The following is a 22771-nucleotide window of genomic DNA, read 5'->3' as shown; positions in this document are numbered from 1 at the left end:
AATCAGGGTGGAAAATAAGTATTTAGTCACCTCAAACAAGGAAAATCTCTGGCTCTCACAGACCTGTAACGTCTTCTGTAAGAAGCTTTTCTGTCCCCCACTCGTTACCTGTATGAATGGCACCTGTTTGAACTCATCATCTGTATAAAAGACACCTGTCCACAGCCTCAAACAGTCAGACTCCAAACTCCGCCATGGCCAAGACCAGAGAGCTTTCGAAGGACACCAGGAAAAGTATTGTAGACCTGCACCAGACTGGGAAGAGTGAATCTACAATAGGCAAGCAGCTTGGTGTGAAAAAAATCAACTGTAGGAGCAATCATCAGAAAATGGAAGACATACAAGACCACTGATAATCTCCCTCGATCTGGGGCTCCACGCAAGATCTCATCCCGTGGGGTCAAAATGATCATGAGAACGGTGAGCAAAGATCCCAGAACCACACGGGGGGACCTGGTGAATGACCTGCAGAGAGCTGGGACCAAAGTAACAAAGGTCACCATCAGTAACACACTACAACGGCAGGGAATCAAATCCCGCAGTGCCAGACGTGTTCCGCTGCTGAAGCCAGTGCATGTCCAGGCCCGTCTGAAGTTTGCCAGAGAGCACATGGATGATACAGCAGAGGATTGGGAGAATGTCATGTGGTCAGATGAAACCAAAGTAGAACTTTTTGGTATAAACTCAACTCGTCATGTTTGGAGGAAGAAGAATACTGAGTTGCATCCCAAGAACACCATACCTACTGTGAAGCATGGGGGTGGAAACATCATGCTATGGGGCTGTTTTTCTGCCAAGGGGACAGGACGACTGATCCGTGTTAAGGACAGAATGAATGGGGCCATGTATCGTGAGATTTTGAGCCAAAACCTCCTTCCATCAGTGAGAACTTTGAAGATGAAACGAGGCTGGGTCTTCCAACATGACAATGATCTAAAACACACCGCCCGGGCAACAAAGGAGTGGCTCCGTAAGAAGCATTTGAAAGTCCTGGAGTGGCCTAGCCAGTCTCCAGACCTCAACCCCATAGAAAATCTGTGGCGGGAGTTGAAAGTCCGTGTTGCTCGGCGACAGCCCCAAAACATCACTGCTCTCGAGAAGATCTGCATGGAGGAATGGGCCAAAATACCAGCTACTGTGTGTGCAAACCTGGTAAAGACCTATAGTAAACGTTTGACCTCTGTTATTGCCAACAAAGGTTATGTTACAAAGTATTGAGTTGTATTTTTGTTATTGACCAAATACTTATTTTCCACCCTGATTTACGAATAAATTCTTTACAAATCCTACCATGTGGATTCATGGATTTTTTTTTCACATTCTGTCTCTCACAGTTGAAGTGTACCTCTGGTGCAAATTACTGACCTCTGTCATCATTTTAAGTGGGGGAACTTGCACAATCGGTGGCTGACTAAATACTTTTTTGCCCCACTGTACAATAATGGATTTCTATACATTTTACATCAGATGAAAATGTTTGTTGTAAGATTAAGATAATTATTTGTTAAAAGTGAGACATTTTAAATGAGAAAAAGAAGGAAAAGTATTTCTTTGTGCCCCCCTCTCCTTGTTAATGCCCCTACCTGGCCCCCCTGGCAAAACTTTGCTAGACCCGCCCCTGCACAGTTACCAGCTGTCAGCTACATAAAAAAGGATCCTGGTGTTATTTGTCTCTCAGAAACAGATCATAACTTCCCTTCAACTCATTCATGTCAGCTAAAAGGTAAACCTGTTTCTCCATCACCTGTTCAGCTCTGATGATTCAGTAAGGACATCTCCTGGTTTCATCTTCATGTTTCCCTCTCACCACATAACCAAACCATATCATGACCAGCAGCTTTTACAGCTGTGGCTCCAGGAAAAATTAGCTGATACTAGAAAGTAATATTAAATAAATTCTAACAACAGCTGATCAAGCTTAAACGTGCTGCTGTTGTTTAACGCGACCTCCGCTGGTTTCATCTTTCTGGCGCAAAGTGAGCGATAAACAAACAAGAGAGAAAAGCCGATCGGCTGATCATTGATCAGTTTTAGGATTGAAGTAGAAACAGGAGAGGGAGGGGAGAGAATGAGAGAAGAAGAGGCAGCTGTGCAGCAAAGACACAGAATAACTCCAGCTTTGTCTCTTTTTCATTGTAGCTGAAGTACGGGACAAACTGTTCCTTTTCACTTCAATACGAAACCTGTAATATTTTCTCCGAATATGAGACGATTCCATTTTTTACAGGACAGTTGGAAACTCTAATAACTAACCTTTTAAATAAAATAAGATAAAACAAGTTCAACATCATTAACATCATAGCACCCGCCCAGAAACTCCGTCATGCTAGCTAGTACGCAGTACGAGTTACTGTAACTGACTGTGAAAAGTCAGCATAACAAAAACAAACTCCACCTAAACTTGGTTTTTATCTGACCCAGATAGACTGCAGGTCATAACTTCTTACCTGAAGTTCAGTTCACCGCCTTGGTTCTCTGCTCCTCCTGCCTTTCCGTCATCCACCTGCCAGCGTGTTGCATCTGCTGGCCTCCACCACTTCCTAATGTTACTGAATCTGTGGAAGCACCGCAATAGCCACCACCAAACAATTGAGTTATTTTTACACATCTGCCAGCATCTGGCCAATCCACCACCTTTCAGTGTTTATACCATTATGGGAAAAAAACGAAAAAAAAAAAAAAACTCCATCGGCCCATAAAAACAAAAAATCACCATCAGCCCACCGGGCAAATGCCCGGTATGCCCAATGGCCAGTCCAGCTTCATACGTGTATGTTGCTGAATTGGAGCTACTGGCTATGGCAGGATCATCTGTATCAGAGATAACCCAGTGGATATTCCCCAGCACTGAAAGAGATGAGAAACCGACTGCAAGGAAGGAAATGTGCCGATTTCATGTCACCGCTATAGTTGAAAAGCAGTTGTTTTATTTTTCTTGCCAGTGTCGACTTAAAGCTGCTATTACACTGTAATCCCAAAAGTTATTTGCATTCAAATGGTTTAGCTATAATCACTGATGGTAATTAATTTTCTTTGTAAAACTAAAATCATATAACTGTGTCAGACAGAACTCATTGGTGGAAGCTTTTTGCACTTAACCTATATTGTTTTGCATGTGATGCACTAAAATGAATACATTTAACATGGTCCTTTCTATTTTAAGTTTATTCTAATAAATAGTTTAAGTTCAATTTCTTATAAGAGAATAAATTTTAAACTCAACACTCAAATAATAAAAGTAAATTTGATGTTTACTGATCATGTTTAGTTGAAAGCACTTTCACTATTTTTAAGTTTTTGTTGCCCCTCCCATATTTTTCCCGGCACTGGAACCGAAGAGACGTCTGGACTTGTTTGTCAGGAAAAATTCGTTTTTGGTGGTTTTGCCTGGGATTGGACATGTTTGTTTCAGTCTACAGTCGATAGGGAGTACTTTTCCTCAAACCTCCACGCAAACTGGTGAGTTAAATCTTTGTATTTCAACTTTAAGCAAAAATAGTTGCATGTTACATTATGCAAATGTGCACGCTAATTCAATCTACAGTGAACCCTCGTTTACCGCGGGGGTTACGTCCCAAAAACAACCCGCAATAAGTGAAATCCGCAAAGTAGTGAAAAGTATTTATTATAAATGTTTTAAGGCTGTAACCCCTCACAGCCTTAACCCCTGCTCATGCGTAATGGTTCTAGCATCTTCCTCGTCCATCCAAACCCATCCATTGTGTGATGTGAGCACATCCAAACCGTGTTCAGGGTTAGCCCGGGTCCGGACTCCGGCCCTGGTCAGAGGAGGAGGACCAGAGCACGGCCGGGCACCTCCAGCCATTCACACGGACAAATAAACCTGTCATTATTCTCTGCACAGCCGCGCTCTGACGCTCAGCCCCTCGCTGAGGCTCGAGGGGCTGAACACCGCTCCTCTGCACCTGTACGGCCTCTCGTAAAGTTTACTTTATTAACATGTGCGCCGCTGCAGCGCCATACAGAGCTGAGCAGCGTCTCGTCCTCGGCCCTCGCTGCTCCGTGCGGTACATCGTACTGAACTCTGCAAACGGGACTCGTGTTTCAGAAAAACTCGTGTTTTTTCCTCTCTCTGGACTTAACACTTTACTGAGGTTTGGATGTGACAAATAGCACTTCATTTGACATTTGACTTCATTTGACCTTTTATACTTGTGTTACTCTCCACCAACAGGTTAACTCACAGTTTTTTACCCCCCTCTGTAGAATGCTGCTGATGGTGACCTTGAAATCCCAATAGGAATCATCGTCAATGGTGAAAGTCCAGAGCAAGAACTGAACCCCTCCCAGCTGGGGATCCTTCTAGAGGGCAATGTGGTAATGGATTCCATCTGCAGTCTTCCTTTGGCAATGTGTCTCCTGTTTGGACTGACTTATGCACTCCACTTGGAGTACCCAAAGTGCATGAAGAATACATTCCTGTTTATCCAGCAGATCATGCTGAATCTGGGACGAAACGAACCTCCTCCAAAACTCCAAAGGCTAAAAAATGCGCTTTCAATGTGTGCATAGATACATTGAATGTTCACTCTTCATTGAGCAGCTTTTTCTCAAATTCAGGAAGTCATTATTGTGTTTGTAATTGTCTTTTTTTGTTTTTAGTGGATGGCAAAACCAGGGCTTAAAGGAGTAGTTCACTGATTTTACATACTGAGATATGTTCTTACCTTAGCTTTGAAGAGTTGATGCATACCTGTCTTGTCTTTGTGCGAGAGAAAGGCTCTCCCATATATTCCAACTACCTCCACTTTTTGCTCCTTTTAGAAGCTACCAAGCTCCTCCACGTTTTCCCTATTTATGTAAAATTACATGAAAAGTTACACTATCTAAGTTTAGTTTCACTAAATTTAACGTATAGATTTTTTAAGCCGATAAAAAGGGGCACTATATTACAAGCGCGCAGTAACCCTAGTGCACTCTGGAGCATAGACTGAGTTACTGGGGGGATGAAGAAGTGCTCCTACAGTGTTATTACACCTTGTAATATAGTACCCCTTCTTATCGGCTTAGAAAATCCACACGTTAAATTTAGTTAAACTAAACTTGGAGAGTGTCACTTTTCCTGTAATTTTACATAAATAGGGAAAACGTGGGGGAGCTCGGTAGCTTCTAAAAGGAGCAAAAAGTGGAGGTATTTGGAATATATGGGAGAGGCTTTGCTCCATTTGCATGACTGAGGGCACGCACAAAGACAAGACTGGTACACATCAACTCGTCAAAGCTAAGGTAAGAACATATCTTATTATGTAAAATCAGTGAACTATTCCTTTAATTTCATTGTCTCACTGGGGCCATTCCTTATTCCATAGTTTTTATTTTTCCAAGTTAAAATATTTGTGAAAATAAGTTTTACTGTTACAACTTGTTACCCAGAGTGTCGCACCAAAGTTCTTTACTTGTGATACACAGTTTTATCTGTTTAAAAGGATTGTTTTAAAGAAAATGTTTTATTGGAAGTCCAATTGTGCAAACAAAAAACTTACTGTTCAAAAAAAACTACCTCAGAGACCACAAATAAATTCATGTCAAAAAGTGGCTAGGAACAACTGAAATATTGTGTTTGTTTCTGAAAGAAATGTCTTCTTAGAAGCGCCATGTGTAAAAATTGGAATACTGTTCAAAGGAAAACAAAAGTCTTGTTTTGTTATAAATAAAGTTAAAAAAAAACCAAAAAACACTTTAGTGGTCTTTGGTTTTGAGTGTGTTTGCCTTGACATATTAAGTTTTAGTAATAATAATACATTTAATTAAAAGACGCTTTTAATTAAACACTACGCAAAAAAGTGAGTTTTGTAATATTAGCACCACTTAAACAATTTAGTTTTTTCTATTAGTATTAAGTTAACTGTACTTAAACAAATTATTTTTGAAATATTGAATACTTAAACACTTTAGGTAGCGATGACTCAATATAGTAAATTGTGACAATTTTACTTTTAAGTTTACTTGACTAAATCAGTTAATTTTTTGTTTTGGGTTGATTACTCAAATCATTTGAAGGGAATCGGTTTCCTCAAACCATTTAAGTGTATTGAACTTATCCGGGTTTACAGTGTACCTGACAAATCTTTAATGTGTATGTCTGTAATAATTCTAGTGTTCCAGTATATAATAATACTTTAGCTTGTTTTTGAAAACAGGGTTTTATGACCTTAACGCCTGAAGTCAATTTCATGTTCGTAATGAAAAATACATCTCTATAAATGCACAATGATAATATATGTAACTTTAAAATAAAACTTAGACATAAACGTTTTCATATTTATTTAATAAATAAATGTAAATCTTTTGATCATGAGATTGACCGCCAACATTTTAAAGTTTACAGTTTTGTTCTCGGATGACAAACATAACACAGATATTCTTTAACAAAACAGGAACAGGAGTCATTATTTGATAAGAACTGTGTTCTTTTTGATTAGTGCCATGTATTAAAGGTACCACCCCTAAAAAAAGGAAAAGGTAAAGTATAGGAGAAAAACATATCTTCTATTTCATTACTTGTAAAACCAAAGATAGCATTTTATTAAATCCTAGAGTCAGCTGTAAATTGCTCCAGCATTCTTCTGTAATCTAATTTATTCGTAGAACTCTCTCTGCTATAGTGTGTAAATATTTGGTGGGTTTTTTTAGAATGGATCATAGCTGAATTCAGCCCAGTCAAAACAGCTTTCTTTTTATTTTATACTGTGTTTTCTTTCTTTCTTTGAACCTCTCAACATCAGGAGGTTATTGGGGAACTATCTCGGGGTAGTGACAGGGTTAGAGATAGGGGTGGAGTTCGGTTTTGGCCACTTGAGAAAAAAGTTCCAAACAGGTAAAAAATGTGTATATTTGTGTTTCCAGAGAGACAGAGAGAAACTAAAAAGACGTTCAAATGACAACAAACTGTTGCAAAACAACTAGAAACTGATAGAAAATTATGCACGACATCTGTGATATACAGAGCTGGAGACAGAAAATGCTAGAAATGACATGGATCGCCCAGGCTGCTGCAACTTTTACACCACTGTATCTTGGAGCTCGTTATTTCATAATCCATCCAGATCTTGAGTTGTGGAGGAGTCAGCCTTGGAGGGTCAGATAATTCATCCAAATGTATTACACCTGGGTAAGTGTAATGCCAAAATGTATGTGATTTGTAAAATTATAATGGGCTCCAGCTCCTGCATGAACCTGAATTTGATAGGCGAAAGAATGGACGGATATCCTAAAATTAAAAATTTTGTATGTTTAGCTTGTGGCTACATGAAAACCAGCCCTAATTTGCTCATGACCTGTTGAATGTTGAAACGCTAAATAGAAATGCAACACTCAAACAACTCATTTATGTTATTTGAGTGTTATTTGAGTGTTGACTGATTTATCTGGCAATGAAAACGGATGTTCTCTGTGCCACAGATTTTATCCATGAATCCATATTATAATCGATAAACATTCCATTATGTCTTTGCATTGCAGAGTTTCTGCACAGCTGTATTCCCAGGCAGCGAGTGATTTCATCAAATCTGATGTTGCATTTACAGTCTCAGTCAAAAGACACTAAAGACAGACAGAAAGGGAGGTAATGGGACCCACATCCGCTGGTGGTAAAGCAGGGAAGTAGATCGTAAACTGTTGCTTCCATCCCAGAATCCTGGGTTTGCTGGATATGAAGCAGGGAACCAAAGGAACCAATAAATCCTGGAGTTCAACCCCTAGCTGCTCACACCCGGCCTGGGCTGGCATGGGATGAAAGGCCAGCTACAAACCCCAGGCCCAACCGCACACACACACATCTAACCATGACTCACCCCCCACCAGCTCCCTGCCTGGACCCTGGCCCGCAGCCCAGCGCCTATGGAGCGTTTATTAGAGAGAAGACTGAGCACCATGTGCTGTGGCCGGGGCTCGAGGAATGTGCCTGGTCAACAGCAGATTACAGTGTGGAGCTATCTGCAAAGAAGGTACTTATTTGTGCTTCTTTGTGCGTGTGTTTGCGTACAATATTTACATGTTTCCTGCCTTTATGGTAGCAATAAAAATGTGTGCATATGTTGATGTGTCCACATTAGTGCACATGGTTGCAGGAAAAAAAGCTTTACATCCATTTGTATATAATTGAGTATGGCCCATATGTATGCTATTACTGTGTGTTTGTGTTCGTCAGTGGGGAGGCAATGTATTAGCGACGTCCAAAAAAATAAAGCCTTCATGTTACCATGAGTGCTTTCATTCATGAACGTGTTAAAGACAAATCTGTTCTTGTTTTTGTGCCAATCTTGGAGTGCCTAATGCAGATTTTCCATGTATGTCTACTGAATGTTTCACCAAACAGTTGTATTCTGATTTACCCTGGAAGTGGGTTGGACACTGGAAAGTTCTTGAAGTCTGCACTTCACATTTTAAAAGATTCCCACTGCTGATACTCTATATTTTGTGTGATTCCTGTCAGTTTTAACCATGCATGAGTGTGAATTAAACATTTAACCATTATGAAGTAAATGTCGATTGCACCGATCAGTTATAGTGGTTGGTCTATAGAAGGATGCATGGCTGATGATTTTTGTAGTCCAACCTGCAGAATAATTATCTTGGCTTTTGTCAACCCTGTGGGACATTTCCATAAGCACAGTTTATTTTCTCTGATATTCCAAGAGTTTTGTTAAATAAGATCATCTCCACTAAGTGATGACACTTATGATTAAAAATTAAAAATTATGACAACACAGCAGTTGTCTATTGCTAGTTCATACCAGAGTTTAGTTTTCTGTTTACACCCATTTTCATCACAGAATCATACAAAGAAAACTTGCAGATGGCTGGAAATCAGCATGTGTTATTTTTCTGGGTGTCCATGGCTCCTGATGTAGACCAGGTCATCTACTAAGGATGAGGTTAGTGGTCTGATTCCTGGCTGCTCCAGTCTGCAGGCCAAAGTTTCCTTGGGCAGGAAACCGTGTGGGAATACTTGATAGAAAAGCACTTGAGTGTAAAACAAAAAGCAGTCTCAGATTAACACAGTATATTAGATCCCTGCAAGGATCAAAAGCTGGAATAAACAAATACCAGACAATTGAATTCATTAGAATTCTGCGGCAGAGAGGTTCAGAACTTTTAGTACGAGGTTAGAGAGTTGTGTGAAAATTATTGGGAAGCCTATAAAAGCTGATTGGATGTGGACTGTCATGTAAAACATTAGAAGTGGATTCCAGTTGGGTTTTTGTTGCTGATTTCAGATGACTGCTACTCCCTGAGATCTGCTGGAAGTTTTTTAAAGGTAACAAGGAGTTCTTTCTCCCCACTGTCACCACATGTTGTTCAGCAGAGGTCGTCTTGAGGATTGTTGGGGTTCTCGCTTTGGTATTATTTGATCTGGCTTATCAGCCTAACTTGGGCAGATGTCACAACGACACATGGGCAAAAAGTGTCAGCAGGAGGTTTTCTTTTGCTACTGTATCTCGTAAGTCTTAGTCTCTATCATGTTACTTCCTGCTTTATTTTTATGGTTATTTTTCCCTTGTCATATGTTCTGATTCAGTTCAGCTGTGTTTTGGCCAGTCTTCATTTTCAGACTGTTTAATTTTTGTCCTTTTTCCAGACAGAGCAGGGAAGAGTTGATAGGAAAGCAGAGGGGGAGAGAAAGGGGAATACATGCAGCAAAGGACTGCAGGGTGGACTCGAACCCAGGATGGTCTACCTCCGCCATGAGGCTCATCGCAGTGAGCTAAACTGGCGCCCAAGTTTCGGATTTGTCTCATCAGTGTTCCCAGTTTTCATGGGGTATCGTTTCTGGCTTGGCTGGATGAGGAGAAACAGGGCAGGATGGTGCCGGCTGGGGCACCAGTTGGGGAGAGTGACATACGCACCTGTGCTATTCTCTCTCCACATATAGTAGGTGCGGGGCCGGAAGAGGACCAAGATGATTATAATGAAGCACAGCACTATTGGAAGTTGATTTTAAGAGTTGAAACATAATGTTTGGGATATCCACATCATGAAAGGTCCTGCAGGTCCCGCTCACTTAATGGGAAAAAAATGTTAGTATGTGGAAACTTCACTGATTTCTCCTAATTTTTCCACCACACTTTCTGTTGTTTTATAACAAATAATTATAATACATATATCCTAAAGTTTTCTGTTTTTGTCTAATGTTTCCCAAGTTACCATGTGTTTATGGCACACATTCTACACACTGGATGTCATTTCAACACATCTGTCAGCTCAACCTGGCAACCCACCACAAAATGATTCAAGGATGGTGTGCACAGCTGCTCTTGGGAAAGGCAGACAGGCAATTTAGGATGCTTCACCACTTCAACTGTCTTTACTTAGCTAATAGCATCAGTAACAATGGTTTAGAAGACCGTGGTCATGTTTTCTAAAATGTAAAAAGATAAGAAATTACAATGACTGAAAATTTATTGCAATTTCAAAATTTAAACCAGTCCTTGATAGAAAATTGAAATCGAAAAAATTACATCAGGAGATCTCTTTTTCAATTTAGCCCTGAAAAAAAACCGTGCTGTTGGGTTTGTTGCTAATTGCAGCAGGTAAAAGGCAAATCCTGATATGAAAAACATCCACACATCTGTTCAGAGCACTTAATTTGTTCATATAAAATAATGCAATTGTTTATTTCCCCGCTTTATACAAGTGTGTAAAACAACAGACAACTCAGCAGCAGCTGGTTAAGAGATTACAATGTTCATGTTTGCAGTTAATTAATGAGACATCACTAACAAACAGCTTTAAGGCACATACTAAAACTGTCTCGCTCTCTCACACACACAGATCTATATGTATACATAGAGAGAAATTTAGTTCTGATATGTGTGTGTAATACACACAAAACACATCTGTATCAGTAAATTACCAGAACAAAATTTAAATGCATAATTTGTGTGTATGTATATGTACGTGTGTGTGCGCGCGCGTGCGTGTGTGTGTGTGTATGTATTAGTAAATTAGCATCCTGGCACTCTCATTCTCACTCTGGAATTTTCAGCCATCAGGGTCAAAACCATATTAGCAAGAGGTGAGGCTAAACAAATGAGATTATAGCTGAATTAGCTAATTATCATTATTTCCATCCCCTAACAACCTGTAATATTGTCGGCATAATGGTGCTTGTCAGATTTATTGTTGTGTTTGTCTGGGAAGCCTTTGCCCTCTGGTCTCACCTGCTGAAACACATCGTCCATCCATTAGAATGCATTATGGAAATGAAATCTTTGTTGTTGTTGTTGTTGTTTTTTCTTTTATTACCAGCGTTGATATGACAAGTTGGGTTTTTTCATTTCCATTGTTTTCTTTTTTAACAAAGAGAGTTGAGAAAGAGCAGGGATAGAGTAGGTGTAGAGAAAGAAAGACTACAAGTATATGGGCCTTCTCTCAAGGTTAGAGCAAGCTGGAATTGGTGAAGTAGTACCTATTACAGACAGACCTTTCAGAGGAAAATTGGACCCGTCTACCTTTTAAGGACGACATGCTAATTCATGTCAAAAAGGCTTTTAGTCAGGAGGACAGGGCCGGAGGAAAGGCTGTTGTGTTACATTCATATGGGCTGATGTGCACTCACTTCCCGGATAACGAAAGCAAAATATTGATGTCAAGATTTGCCTTACAAGACTAAAGAAAAAAAAGAAAGGATAAAAAAGAGACATATTGTGTTTTCATTGCATTTAAATTGCATTTTATTAAGCTTCTTATTCAAAAACACATCCAAGGTTCACTGGAAATAAAATCGCAAATGATTGCTTTTCCAGTGGAAATCATTTATTTCTGCAGTTAGTGAGTTTTTTTTTAAAGATCAATCAACATCTATGTACTTTACAAATGCAGAATATGCTGAGAGGGAAACAGGCACATTCGTTACATCATAATTAAACCTTTTTAAAAAATTATTATTTTAAAAGGTTAGACCTTTGTACCCTTAAAAGCAAAAAAATATTATTATGGTATTGTGGTACATCAGGCATTCATTTCTCATGACTAAATCAAGATCACCCAGGAGCTCTGATTGGGTAAATCACAGATTAGTTGTCATAGATACTACTGTTACTTTTAACCATTTTAGATCCTGCTGTGTGCTGTGTGAGACAGGTGCAGCTGACAGTATGAAGCTGCTTCAAGTAATTGAGTAACACACATGCAACTAATCAATCACAAAATATTTAGAACTGGATATGAAGTTAACCATAATACTTAAAATACAGCCACTTTGAAGAAGCCAACAGGTCTCTGCTAGGCATCCTTTTCTTTAATTCCAGTCACTCACAATCATTGAGCCTTCAAAATGAGGACTCCAGTGGGTAATGTCACAAAGGGCACATCCATCAGTATGTTTAGGCTCCACTTCTATGGCAATTTGAAATGGTACCGTCTGCTGTGTTTAACACCTCGAAAAGGTCCTATGGAATACCTAACACTCTATAAAAACATGGTTAAAGTCAAGTCATTCCAAATTCACAATAAGCAGTAGCATTGACTTTTCCACACCGTATTCTCATAAAGTTGTGTGAACTATCTGAACAAGGTAACTTTAATAGCACATTACATCGTTATCCACCTATGTTATCCATATTCAGCTCTATTGATGTTTATATGCTAAGTCACGTGGAAAGAAAATTATTTTAGGCTCAGCCATTTGGATTCTTTGAATCTGTGTCATGGGACACATCAGTGTTATAATTCAGAACTTTTCTGACAGGACAGGCCAGGTCACGTTGTGCGACCTAAAGGTTGATTCGGTCCTAGTGGCCCTGCTTAGTGTGAGCCCTGGACCTCCTGGGATCCTGCAGCTGTGAGAACTCAAACAAAGAGCTGAAGATAGGTGGGGGAAGAAACTCTACCACGGCTGATAACCTCTTCACCTGGCTGGCACTGGCAGCTCACACAGAGTATACTACTCATGCACATACTCTGTAGCAGTCCATACTTCTACAACATTCAATTAAAGGTAGCACGATATATTTGCTTTATTTTTCATTTTAATTAGTTTCTCTCTGCTCTTGTCTCCACCTATGCCCCTCTTCTTTCTTTTCTTCCACTGAGATAGAAAGCAAAGGGTCCTTCATTTTTTTCTGACACTCTTGTCCTTCAGCCTATTGATTGGCCACCGAGACGGCAAGCCCCGTCAGCTGCTAATAGAAAGTGAAGTTCATCAGCCTTTCCCTTCCCCAGACACACACACACACACACACACACTAACTGAGCCTTTCACCACTGAGGGACCCTCCCATCAGCAGACAGCCGGTGATCTACTGTAGAAAGGCCAGCAAACTAACCTTTGTAACACTAGCCTTATTTCGTGCCAAACCTTGCTCTCCAAGTCTGTATATTTATTTTGGATGGTTTTGTCCCTGAGTTCCTGTCTCCTTGTATTATATCAGTATTGGGACCACTTATTAGTATTTTTCACTTGAATTCAAGGACAAATAGAAATTCTTGTCCTTATGTTAAATGTCCAGGAATTTAAAAATAATGTGTTATGGGAAATGCTGGACTCAGAAGTGTGCCTCAGTTTGGATACTGAGTTTCCAAACTGAAGCGATTTCTGTACACTTTTATATAGTACACTACCTTTTCTTTCTTTGCTTGCAACTAAAATTTTTGAGCGTTTGCAATTTGTCTGCTTCTTCATCAAAATGCTCTGTCTTCATGAGATAACTTGCAGTCCAGAAAAATGTGTTTACAGCTGCTCATTGAGCTTAAACGTGCTACTTTCATTACTTTCTTTGTTTTTTGAAACTTTTTGAATCTATTCTAAGGAGTACTGAAACTTTCCAGAAACACCTTGCCGAGATGTATGTTGTTTTTTTTTCAAGACTCTGTTGTTTCTCATCTGTACATCATTTTTATGTGGGACATAAACAACGACGCTTTAGGGAACCCATTGTGTTCGAAACCGAAAGTCTCTCAAAAAGTGTCCATGTGCCATAATTTGGGGGAAGAGACTATTGATAGAGACACCAATGGCTGTGAAAAAATGGTAGCATTAAATGGTGTGGGTAGACTGAGCTCATTATGTCATTATTGACATGAGATGGTGATGTTAGCTCAAACTGTACAGGCATTACTTGCTTTCCACCAGTTTAAGATGAATTATCCAGTCAAAGGCTAGCATCTGTTTTGCTTATGGGTCACCTGGGTTATCCTTTCATGGTAATCATCTTAAAACACACATATCCACATAGTTACCAGTCAGCAGCAGAGGTGGGACCAAGTCATTGTTTTGCAAGTCTCAAGTAAGTCTCAAGTCTTTATCCTCAAGTCTCAAGTCAAGTCTCAAGTAATGTCAGGCAAGTCAGAGTCGAGTCTCAAGTCACTGGTGCAAAAGTCCGAGTAAAGTCACAGGTCTGAAATTTTGAATTTCAAGTCCTTTCGAGTCTTTAAAAAAAAAACGAAAAAATAATGTTGCAGTTATATGCTAAATGTAAATATTAGACCATGTAATTTTTAAATCTGTGTTTTTCTCAACACATGACAAAATAGTGAACTTAGAAAATATACACAAATTGTGAAATTGCACCTCTTTAAAATGCAGCTCAATTAAACCTAGCTCCAAGAATAATTTTCACCGACAGTTCTGAGATAAGCTGCATGTTATTCTTGGATGCGGTTGTAGGACCGGCTTTAAAATCACATGACAAAAATATCATACATATTAAAAAAAACTGCATCACCAACGTAGCCTGGACAACATTTGCTAGTTAGATGAAGTCAGCTATCTCATCTTAGCATATTTATATGCACATTTATAATCATACGGTTCTTGGAGTGAGTGCATACACTCATGAAGTTTAGTAACTTCAGGTCACTGCAACAAGCCCAGGTACAGTTTACCGACGGATGGGTACAGGACCTTGAAATGCACCGTGTAGAACGAAAGACCATCGTACGTATCATAAGTTTACCAGTCTCACAAATCGTCGTCATAAATACACATTCGTTAACCGTTTATTAATAGGACCTTTGAGCTCAAGGGTAATTAATTAGTAGTGGAAATAATTTCTGGTAGCATCACAGAAATGTAGCAGTGACAATAATAATGTATGCTGTAATCGTACTGGGCAATTAGTGATACAAAAACCTGTTTTATCCTGTGAATAAAAGTATATGTTTTTGTCAATGTACCATAATAACAGAAGCGAAACGCAATATTGTGTCAGGACAATTCACTATTTATGCACAATAAATAAAGGAGCATAGCGCGACAATTTCTGTTCAGCGCCAGACTTGCTTGTAACCTATATCACTAATTATGTTAAGAAAAATGACGCATTAACTACAACAGCAGACTGACCTTCGTGTAAATGCTTGGAGCAGACTAACCTGTGAGCTGGAGTGTTCTAGGACGTTATATTTTGTCTTTGAATGGCTGCAATCCAGTCGCCTCTTTGTTACTTCGGAAACATGGCTCGAACAATTTCTCTTCAACGATGTAATCCGATAACAATCGATCTCTTTACTCGTCGGCTTCCCGTGGCTGTTATGCGACCGGCTATTGCAGTTAATAATACAACAGCTTCTTGACATTTTTGTGTTTCTTTTTATCGCTGTGTGACTGATTTCAATTGAAAGCCTGCGTGCACTAGTACCTCTTGCCACGAGTTCCCAGAATCCTTTGCAGTTTTACCCCTGAATGACGTCACATTTTCAATCTCTATATAATATGCATGTTAAATTTTATATTTGGGGTGAAATATCAAGTCTTTTCAAGTAAACCGGTTCAAGTCCAATTCCCAGGTCATTGGTGTAAAAGTCCAAGTCAAGTCACAAGTCTTAGAACATTTTTTCAAGTCAAGTCTAAAGTCATAAAATTAATGACTCGAGTCTGACTCGAGTCCAAGTCATGTGACTCGAGTCCACACCTCTGGTCAGCAGTTTCAAATGTGTGATATAGTCAGGTGGAATGGCAAGAATACTGGGTTATTTTCTTGTTTCCTCCCAAAAAACAAAGGAAAAAAATCCCCTCTTCCTGTCTATGATGACATTTAGAGTTTAACTCTGTAATCAATGCCATTCTGTCCAGTTCATAAAAACTGAATTATGCAGTGAACCACTGGTATATCAACCAGTGGTGCATGGTCATTTATTCATACGAAAATGTCACATATTATTACTTAAATTCACAAAAAGTCCCGAAGAACCCTCAGGCTCTAAAGAGTGACAATTTACCATCACATCGGTTTTAATGAGCTCTCCTTGGCTTGCTGCGCTCCTACGACACCCACTGTGGCTTTGCTTACATTCTACAAGCAATCATGGCATTGTAAGAAAGTTTCACCTCTCACTGAGCATTCATGTCTAAAGGACAAAGTTGTCTGCACTTTTTTTAAGGGGGTGGGGGCTGCTAAAGCTGGAACCCACCTTGAAGTGAGAGAACATGCTCACTCATTTTCTTCGTTCTCAGCCTCCCTTCTGTCAGGTCTTAAGCCAAGACCAATGACTCCTATTAGTGAGTGTGGCAGGGCAGCTGACAGGCTAGTCAATATCCATGAGAAGGCCACTTCATTAATGATCCCTACTTGCTCAGAGAGATGGAGGGTCCAGAGAAAGTGGCCTCTGACAGGCCACAGAGAAACACAAAGGGCTTGGGCTTTATTTTCAGTGAGACACAGTGAAATTGTCGGGGTGTCTGAGATTTGAGAAAAATATATATCCAGTTTCTATTTTAAAAGGAAGAAACTATGTAAGAAGGACACAAATTAGACGGTATTTCCAAAATAAAATGTAGGAATGTATTACAGAAAAACAGCTTCATGAAAACACTCAGCCCTTTGATCGCACTCATCTATCACAGCATCTTCCTGTGGTTTTAACTCTATGGTTGCCAAGGATGACCTTTTGAACTACACCGAGCTGGAGTTCATCCACAGAATGAAGATTTATTAGAGATAACTTTATTGCTTAGTTATTTGTCACCTAGCAAGTAGATTTGTGGATGAAAACCTTATAGATGGAATAATCGAATGAATAATTTCAGTCCATAGATGCAGGTATATATGAAAACAGCTCTAAATACTCATTCTGTATGAGGTCAGAGAGATCTGACATCCTAATATGGTCATCTCAGATATGGCTGTGAGCACAGTAACCCCACCCACCAGCTGTTAAAACCATGTTGTTTTCCCTGCCAAGTGTTTTAAAGTCTAGGTCCATTACTTTAAAAGACATTTAGCCTTTAGAAATTGAATCTTCCTTTTGATATGCCGTGTATTTTACAAAATAAGCAGACAACACATTTAAATCCAAACACATTTATACTGGAGTCATGTTTGCTCATATGTTGCTGAAAGAAACTGCCATCTAAGGCAGCATGCTGTCTGTACACAGACCTGAGATGGCAGAGGAATGATGGGGAATTACAGCGGTTTGGTTGGTTGTGGGATTGCAGCGGCGATATGGTTTCGTATAAACTGTAATACTGTGGAGTGCGCTCTCTGGCAGCGCGTTCTGTACTGAAAAAGAAACTGATAAACCATTTCAATGGATCGCAAGTCGTTTAGATAAGTTGCTCTTTCTGGACCTTGGTGAATACACATCCCTTTTCCCCACAAAAAATGCACAAACACAGCTCAGTTGCACACCCACCTGCCTTTGGGCCCTTGTTTTCCATCGTGTTGAGGCGCTCGTCAGCAGGTGTGTGTTCCGGAGGTAAAATGATGTTTCTGCCCTCGACGACATGGGAGAGCTATCTGTGTAATAGAATTATCTGGAGAGGCCACTCAAAATTAACATAATACAGACTCAAAATGTAAATTGTCTTTTCTGTGAAATGTAATGTGCATATGAATCTGCTCTCTTGCTCTTCTCTGTCTTATCATCCTCTCTCTCTCGCTCTCTCTCTCCCCCCTACACTTTCGCTTTCTTATTTCCTGTTTCTGGGAACTGATAAAAATCCTCTGTGTTGATGTGGCCGCACACACACGTCCACACATTTTGGGTGCAAATACTTGAGAGGTGTGTGTTCCGCTGACACGTGTGAAGCTAAATGCCAACGTACCATTTAAGAGAGAAAGGGCAGCAGCACATCCAACCTTTGTAGTGTGTCATTCAGCGATGTTCACAGCCGTTCACATATAAAAATGAGGTCTCCTCTGTCCCGGGGAGCAGCGGATCCCTTTCACCCCATCAGGCAAAGGAGAGGAGGGGATGTTAACAACCACACAGACATCTGTCGAATGGAGGGAGGAGGGACAAACAAGAACAGGAAAGACTTTCTCCCCCCTCTTCATTACCCTGAATTTAATATGGTCATCTCGTTCCTTCTCAGGATTTATTTCACCTTTTCCTTGTTTCCTGCATGCTCATCTCCTTATTCCCTTCCTGTCACACTGCCATGATGAGCACTTTCAGAGTGTTCAACTATTGCATTTAGCCATTCAGAGAGTTTGATAAAGCTACAATCCCCCCCCCCCCCCCCCCCCCCCCCCCCTCCGTGCCTCAGAATTACATGGCAAAGGGAAAAGGCCACCTCTTTTTCACTAAATGCCTCTCCCATTCATTCACATGACACCAAAGTAGTATGTCTTTTCCCACGGTAAAATGTCAGATTTGAAAGCCCTCTATTCGATTAATGTTTAGAGTAAGGTTGTGAGCCACCTTTAAACCGAGAAGTATTTTACAGTCAAATAAGAGCACCTCTAATTTGGGGGATGGGAAGCTGGATTGGCAGTGGAATCACAAATTTTTCCCTATGTCTTTTGTAAAGAGCACTTCCACAATGAATGTATATGGATTTGCTTGGAATGGTTCTGAATGCTGTCAGCTTGGCATTCAGACTTTCTATGTATGTTGTTATTTAGCCGCCTTATTATCTATCTGGTCATTGGTGATCCATCTAGGGTTCAGGCTATATCCTCCTCGTGTCTTGTCTGAGCCAAAAGACTGCAATGGCAAAATGTTGAGACTTTGAAAGGTAAGATGTTGTCCTTTCATATCTACGTATTTAGCATGAGGCTAAAACAAGCCTAAATCCTGATAAGGACAATGAATTCTCTTTCATGAAATTAATGCTTGGCATCGATATCATAACTCTTCTGACTATCAAATGACAGAGAGGAGAAGCCCACACAAAGAAATGAAAAATAGGGGTACTGATCTTTGTGTCATTCCGGTACAGACATACAAGACCCCAGAACGTTTACACGTTAGCATTTTACCCTGTTTGGATATATCGTTGACCTATGCATCTCATACTGCCAGCTTGTCTGTAAGAGAGACTGCGCTCTATTGAACGAGAAACCAATATCTCTTAAAAGGTTTTGGCGGCAGTTAATCGCAATTTGAAGCAATTTTGAAGTCAACATGCCAGCATCAAACATGACTCTCATCTCTCTCATCTCTTTCTCAACCACATGGCTCTGAAGGAGCGAAACACACTGACAGAACTTTGCAAAATATTTCTAGAAACAAAGGGTTTCTACTGCCCAAAACCTGCTGTTGCAGTTTCTGCTACACTAACATGCATTTGAGGAAGAGTTACGGCTGATAACTTTTAAAAGAGCTTAAAACTTTACTTGGGAGCTCAGGAGGTTGGAGGTTCAATCCCTTGCTGCTCCAGTCTGTGTGCTGAATATACTTGGGAAAGATGCTAATTCCAAGTGTACACTGAATGTTATGTATAAAGCCTTTAAGTACAGGAAAAAGTGAAATAGTCCATGGTCATTTTTCTAATCTGTTCATGTAGTTATCAGTTTTACTTTAAAGGAAAGTCTCAACTGTCTGGTAAAGAAACCCCCTATGGTGTCATTTGATTACTTTTATTGTTGTTATTATTGCCCCAAATAAAAATAATGGATTGGATTTATATAGCGCTTTTCAAGGCACCCACAGCGCTTTACAATGCCATTATTCATTCACTCTCACATTCACACACTGGTGGAGGCAGCTACAGTTGTAGCCACAGCTGCCCTGGGGCAGACTGACAGAAGCGAGGCTGCCATATTGCACCATCGCCCCTCTGGCCAACACCAGTAGGGTAAAGTGTCTTACCCAAGAACACAACGACCAGGACAGAGAGCTCGGGGATCGAACCGACGACCTTCCGGTTACAGATACGCTTCCAAACCCCTGAGCCACGGTCGGGACATTGTTCTTTCTTTTTTGTGTTTGTTCCAGGTGTTTTGTTTTAATTCAAAAACTACTAGTAAATTACCTGTACTGTTGTACAACACATTTTAAAGCAACTTTATAAACTATACATATTTCATAAAGAACCAGCAAAATGCAGAATTTCATTATCTGCAAATGAACAAAGTATTTTTTTTTATTTAGCACGTATTTAACACTGTAGAACATAAAAACCCCTTTCCAATGCGAAAGAAAGTGAAAACACAAAATCTAATAAAACAATGCAAAAGAAGAAAGAACAAAAGAAAACAAACAAACAAACAAGCAAACAAGCAAACAAACAAAAACACTTACTGAGGTTTTGTAGTAAGTGTTTATAAAAGGGTTTTCAGTCTGTTTTTAAATGTATGCACAGATATAATTGGTCTGAGGTCAGGAGACAGTTTGTTCCAAAGAACCAGACCACAATAGCTGAAAGCACCTTCAGCACACTTGGATGTGATTCTGAGAACAGTTTATAGATCTGCGCCCAATGACCTGAGTTGTCTGACTGGTCTGTAAACTGTAACCACATCAGCGATGTACTGGGGGCTAAACCACTGAGAGCCTTAAGAACTAATGAAAGTATTTTAAAGTTAATTCTATATTGCACTGGGAGCCAAAGAAGTGCCTTCTGTACTGGGGTAATGTGGTCAGTACAGATACGTGTAACTCATGTTTGCTTTTGAGCAGCTGGTGTTGATTCTCAGCTTCCAGTTCCTGTGTTTCTGTCCTTGAAACGCTTTTATGCTTTCATCCTTTTATGGTTTTGATCAAACTTTCATTTTTGACCCATCATGTTTGTCTATAGTACGTGAGTGACCAAGCCAGAGGTCATTCAGACCTTTCAGGTTTTTATTTTTCTGCCATTCAGAAAATAAAGCAAAACAGTAAGTCACACACTGCCTCTTTCACTGTTGCTCTATAATTCAGCACCAGTGTTTTTAAAATTGTTTTTTATCAAAGACTGAAATAGCTCAGTGCTAACAGTGTCTTTAAAGGCTTTTAAAAAGAGTTCAGACCGAGCTCTTGTCAAGTTTTACTACCATCTTGAAGAAGGTCAAGGGTTGTTTTTCTTCACTGACATCAACATGTACCCCCCCCCACCCAGTTTTTTATACTTCTTTTTTTCTTCTATTCAAAGACTTGGTGGTTTCACTCCACAAATTACTCCTTATTCAAAAGCAGTGTTTGTGTTCTTCACTTGTGAATAAATGTTGGTGGTGAACTGTACAAGCTTCTAGCATATAAACGGAAGGTAGGCTCTCTATGCTGCTAAAATGCAGAGATAGGTTGTGTGTGCTAGTCAGGGCACAGCTATATCCTTCAGTCAAGGTTTGCGCCGGTTCCACAATGCAAGACCAAGATGTGGGAAAAAAGGATTCTTTTACTGCAAGTTTTTCCTCTTTTTTTTTTTTTAAATTCCATCAACTAAATGACTGCACTTCAGGCAGAATGTGCGTTATCATTAAATAGCTTTAAGGCAAGGACCACTCATGTCATGAATTTGTACCTTCAATATCTCTGAAAGATAATGATTGAGGAGCTTGAGAGATGCATCAATTTGCCCTCCTTGAAATCACTGTATTTTATTGAATTGACACTTTGTCAAGGCGTTTTCTTCAGATCAAGGCATCTATAGGCTCCAACTCTGAATCTTTTCCTAAGTAACACTTATAATTCTATGTCCCACAGCTCAAAGGTCATCATAGGAAAATCTAATCGTAGAAAAACTCCAGAAAGAGGATATCAGCACTGATGCTAAAGGCTTTAGAGTTAGTGTACTGAAAAAAAGTGAAACTTTAATAATAAAGAAAAAGCAAACATTAGAAAGATGCAATGGAGATATAAAAATATACTCCCGCATTCTATTTTAAATACATCTCCACTTGAGATTAAATGTTTTCCGGACATGCAGAAAGTGTCCGTGTATAGAATATCTCCCATATACACCCATTTTAGAGAATCTATAGCTCTTCTAAGGTCTTCACTTATCTATCAAAGCAATGACTTTTTGTACTTGTGTCCTGACACAAACGTTCCTGTGGTTTCACCCCAAACATAACATTTTTGAGAGGGGTGAAAGAATTCTGGTCCTCACGTAGCCCTTGGTTCCTCTGGTAGAAACATAGGTAGAAACTTAATTCCTCTAAAGGATCTTCCCTGGGGACAGTTTCTGTGGAGACAAGAGCATACACAGTCTACTGGTTTTAATTCTCACAAGATAATCAATATCATCTCCATGCTATATGCTGTGTTCCATTCAGACTGTCTTAGTCTAAAAGTAAGCAATTTTTAAAATAGATCTTTATGATTGATATGATAGCTGTCTGATGAGGCCAACATGTAAAACTGTAACCAATACACAAGTACTTATCCACTTTCGCTATTGAGTTGCTGTAGATCTACTCTCAAAGCCTGCAGAGGCCACACTGAACGAACTGCAGTGGCCTCATGAGAATTCACGCTTTTTTGTTTCTCATTTTCCACCAATTATGTCCTGGAGACAAACCCAAAGACAAGGCTGAAATAAATACAGAGCAATACAAACACTCATTTGCTTTGTTTGGCTGAAAAGAAACACTCACACATTTTTTTCTTTGCATTTTGAGATTTCTGATTGCAAAAGTAGTCAAAGAGTATAAAGCAGTGA

At 39.7% G+C, this 22771-nt stretch overlaps 1 protein-coding gene across 4 annotated transcripts in view; it reads right to left on the bottom strand.

The window, feature by feature from the left end:
- Window positions 1-19596: 19596 nt before the first annotated feature.
- The window catches only part of LOC147315466 (uncharacterized), a 496228-nt gene continuing 493053 nt past the window's right edge, over window positions 19597-22771 (bottom strand). For all 4 annotated transcript variants that reach the window (XM_086258292.1, XM_086258291.1, XM_086258294.1 and 1 more), the window contains one exon: window positions 19597-22294. The gene's annotated coding sequence lies outside the window, so the exon portion shown is untranslated. The remainder of the gene's footprint in view (window positions 22295-22771) is intronic.

The sequence above is a fragment of the Aulonocara sp. 'chitande type north' Nkhata Bay genome, linkage group LG13 (assembly GCF_057382095.1).
Source record: "Aulonocara sp. 'chitande type north' Nkhata Bay isolate Kocher_YH1m ecotype deep benthic linkage group LG13, A_spYH_male_GT1.1, whole genome shotgun sequence".
Lineage (NCBI taxonomy): Eukaryota > Metazoa > Chordata > Actinopteri > Cichliformes > Cichlidae > Aulonocara > Aulonocara sp. 'chitande type north' Nkhata Bay.
This window is presented reverse-complemented; position numbering and strand designations above follow the sequence as displayed.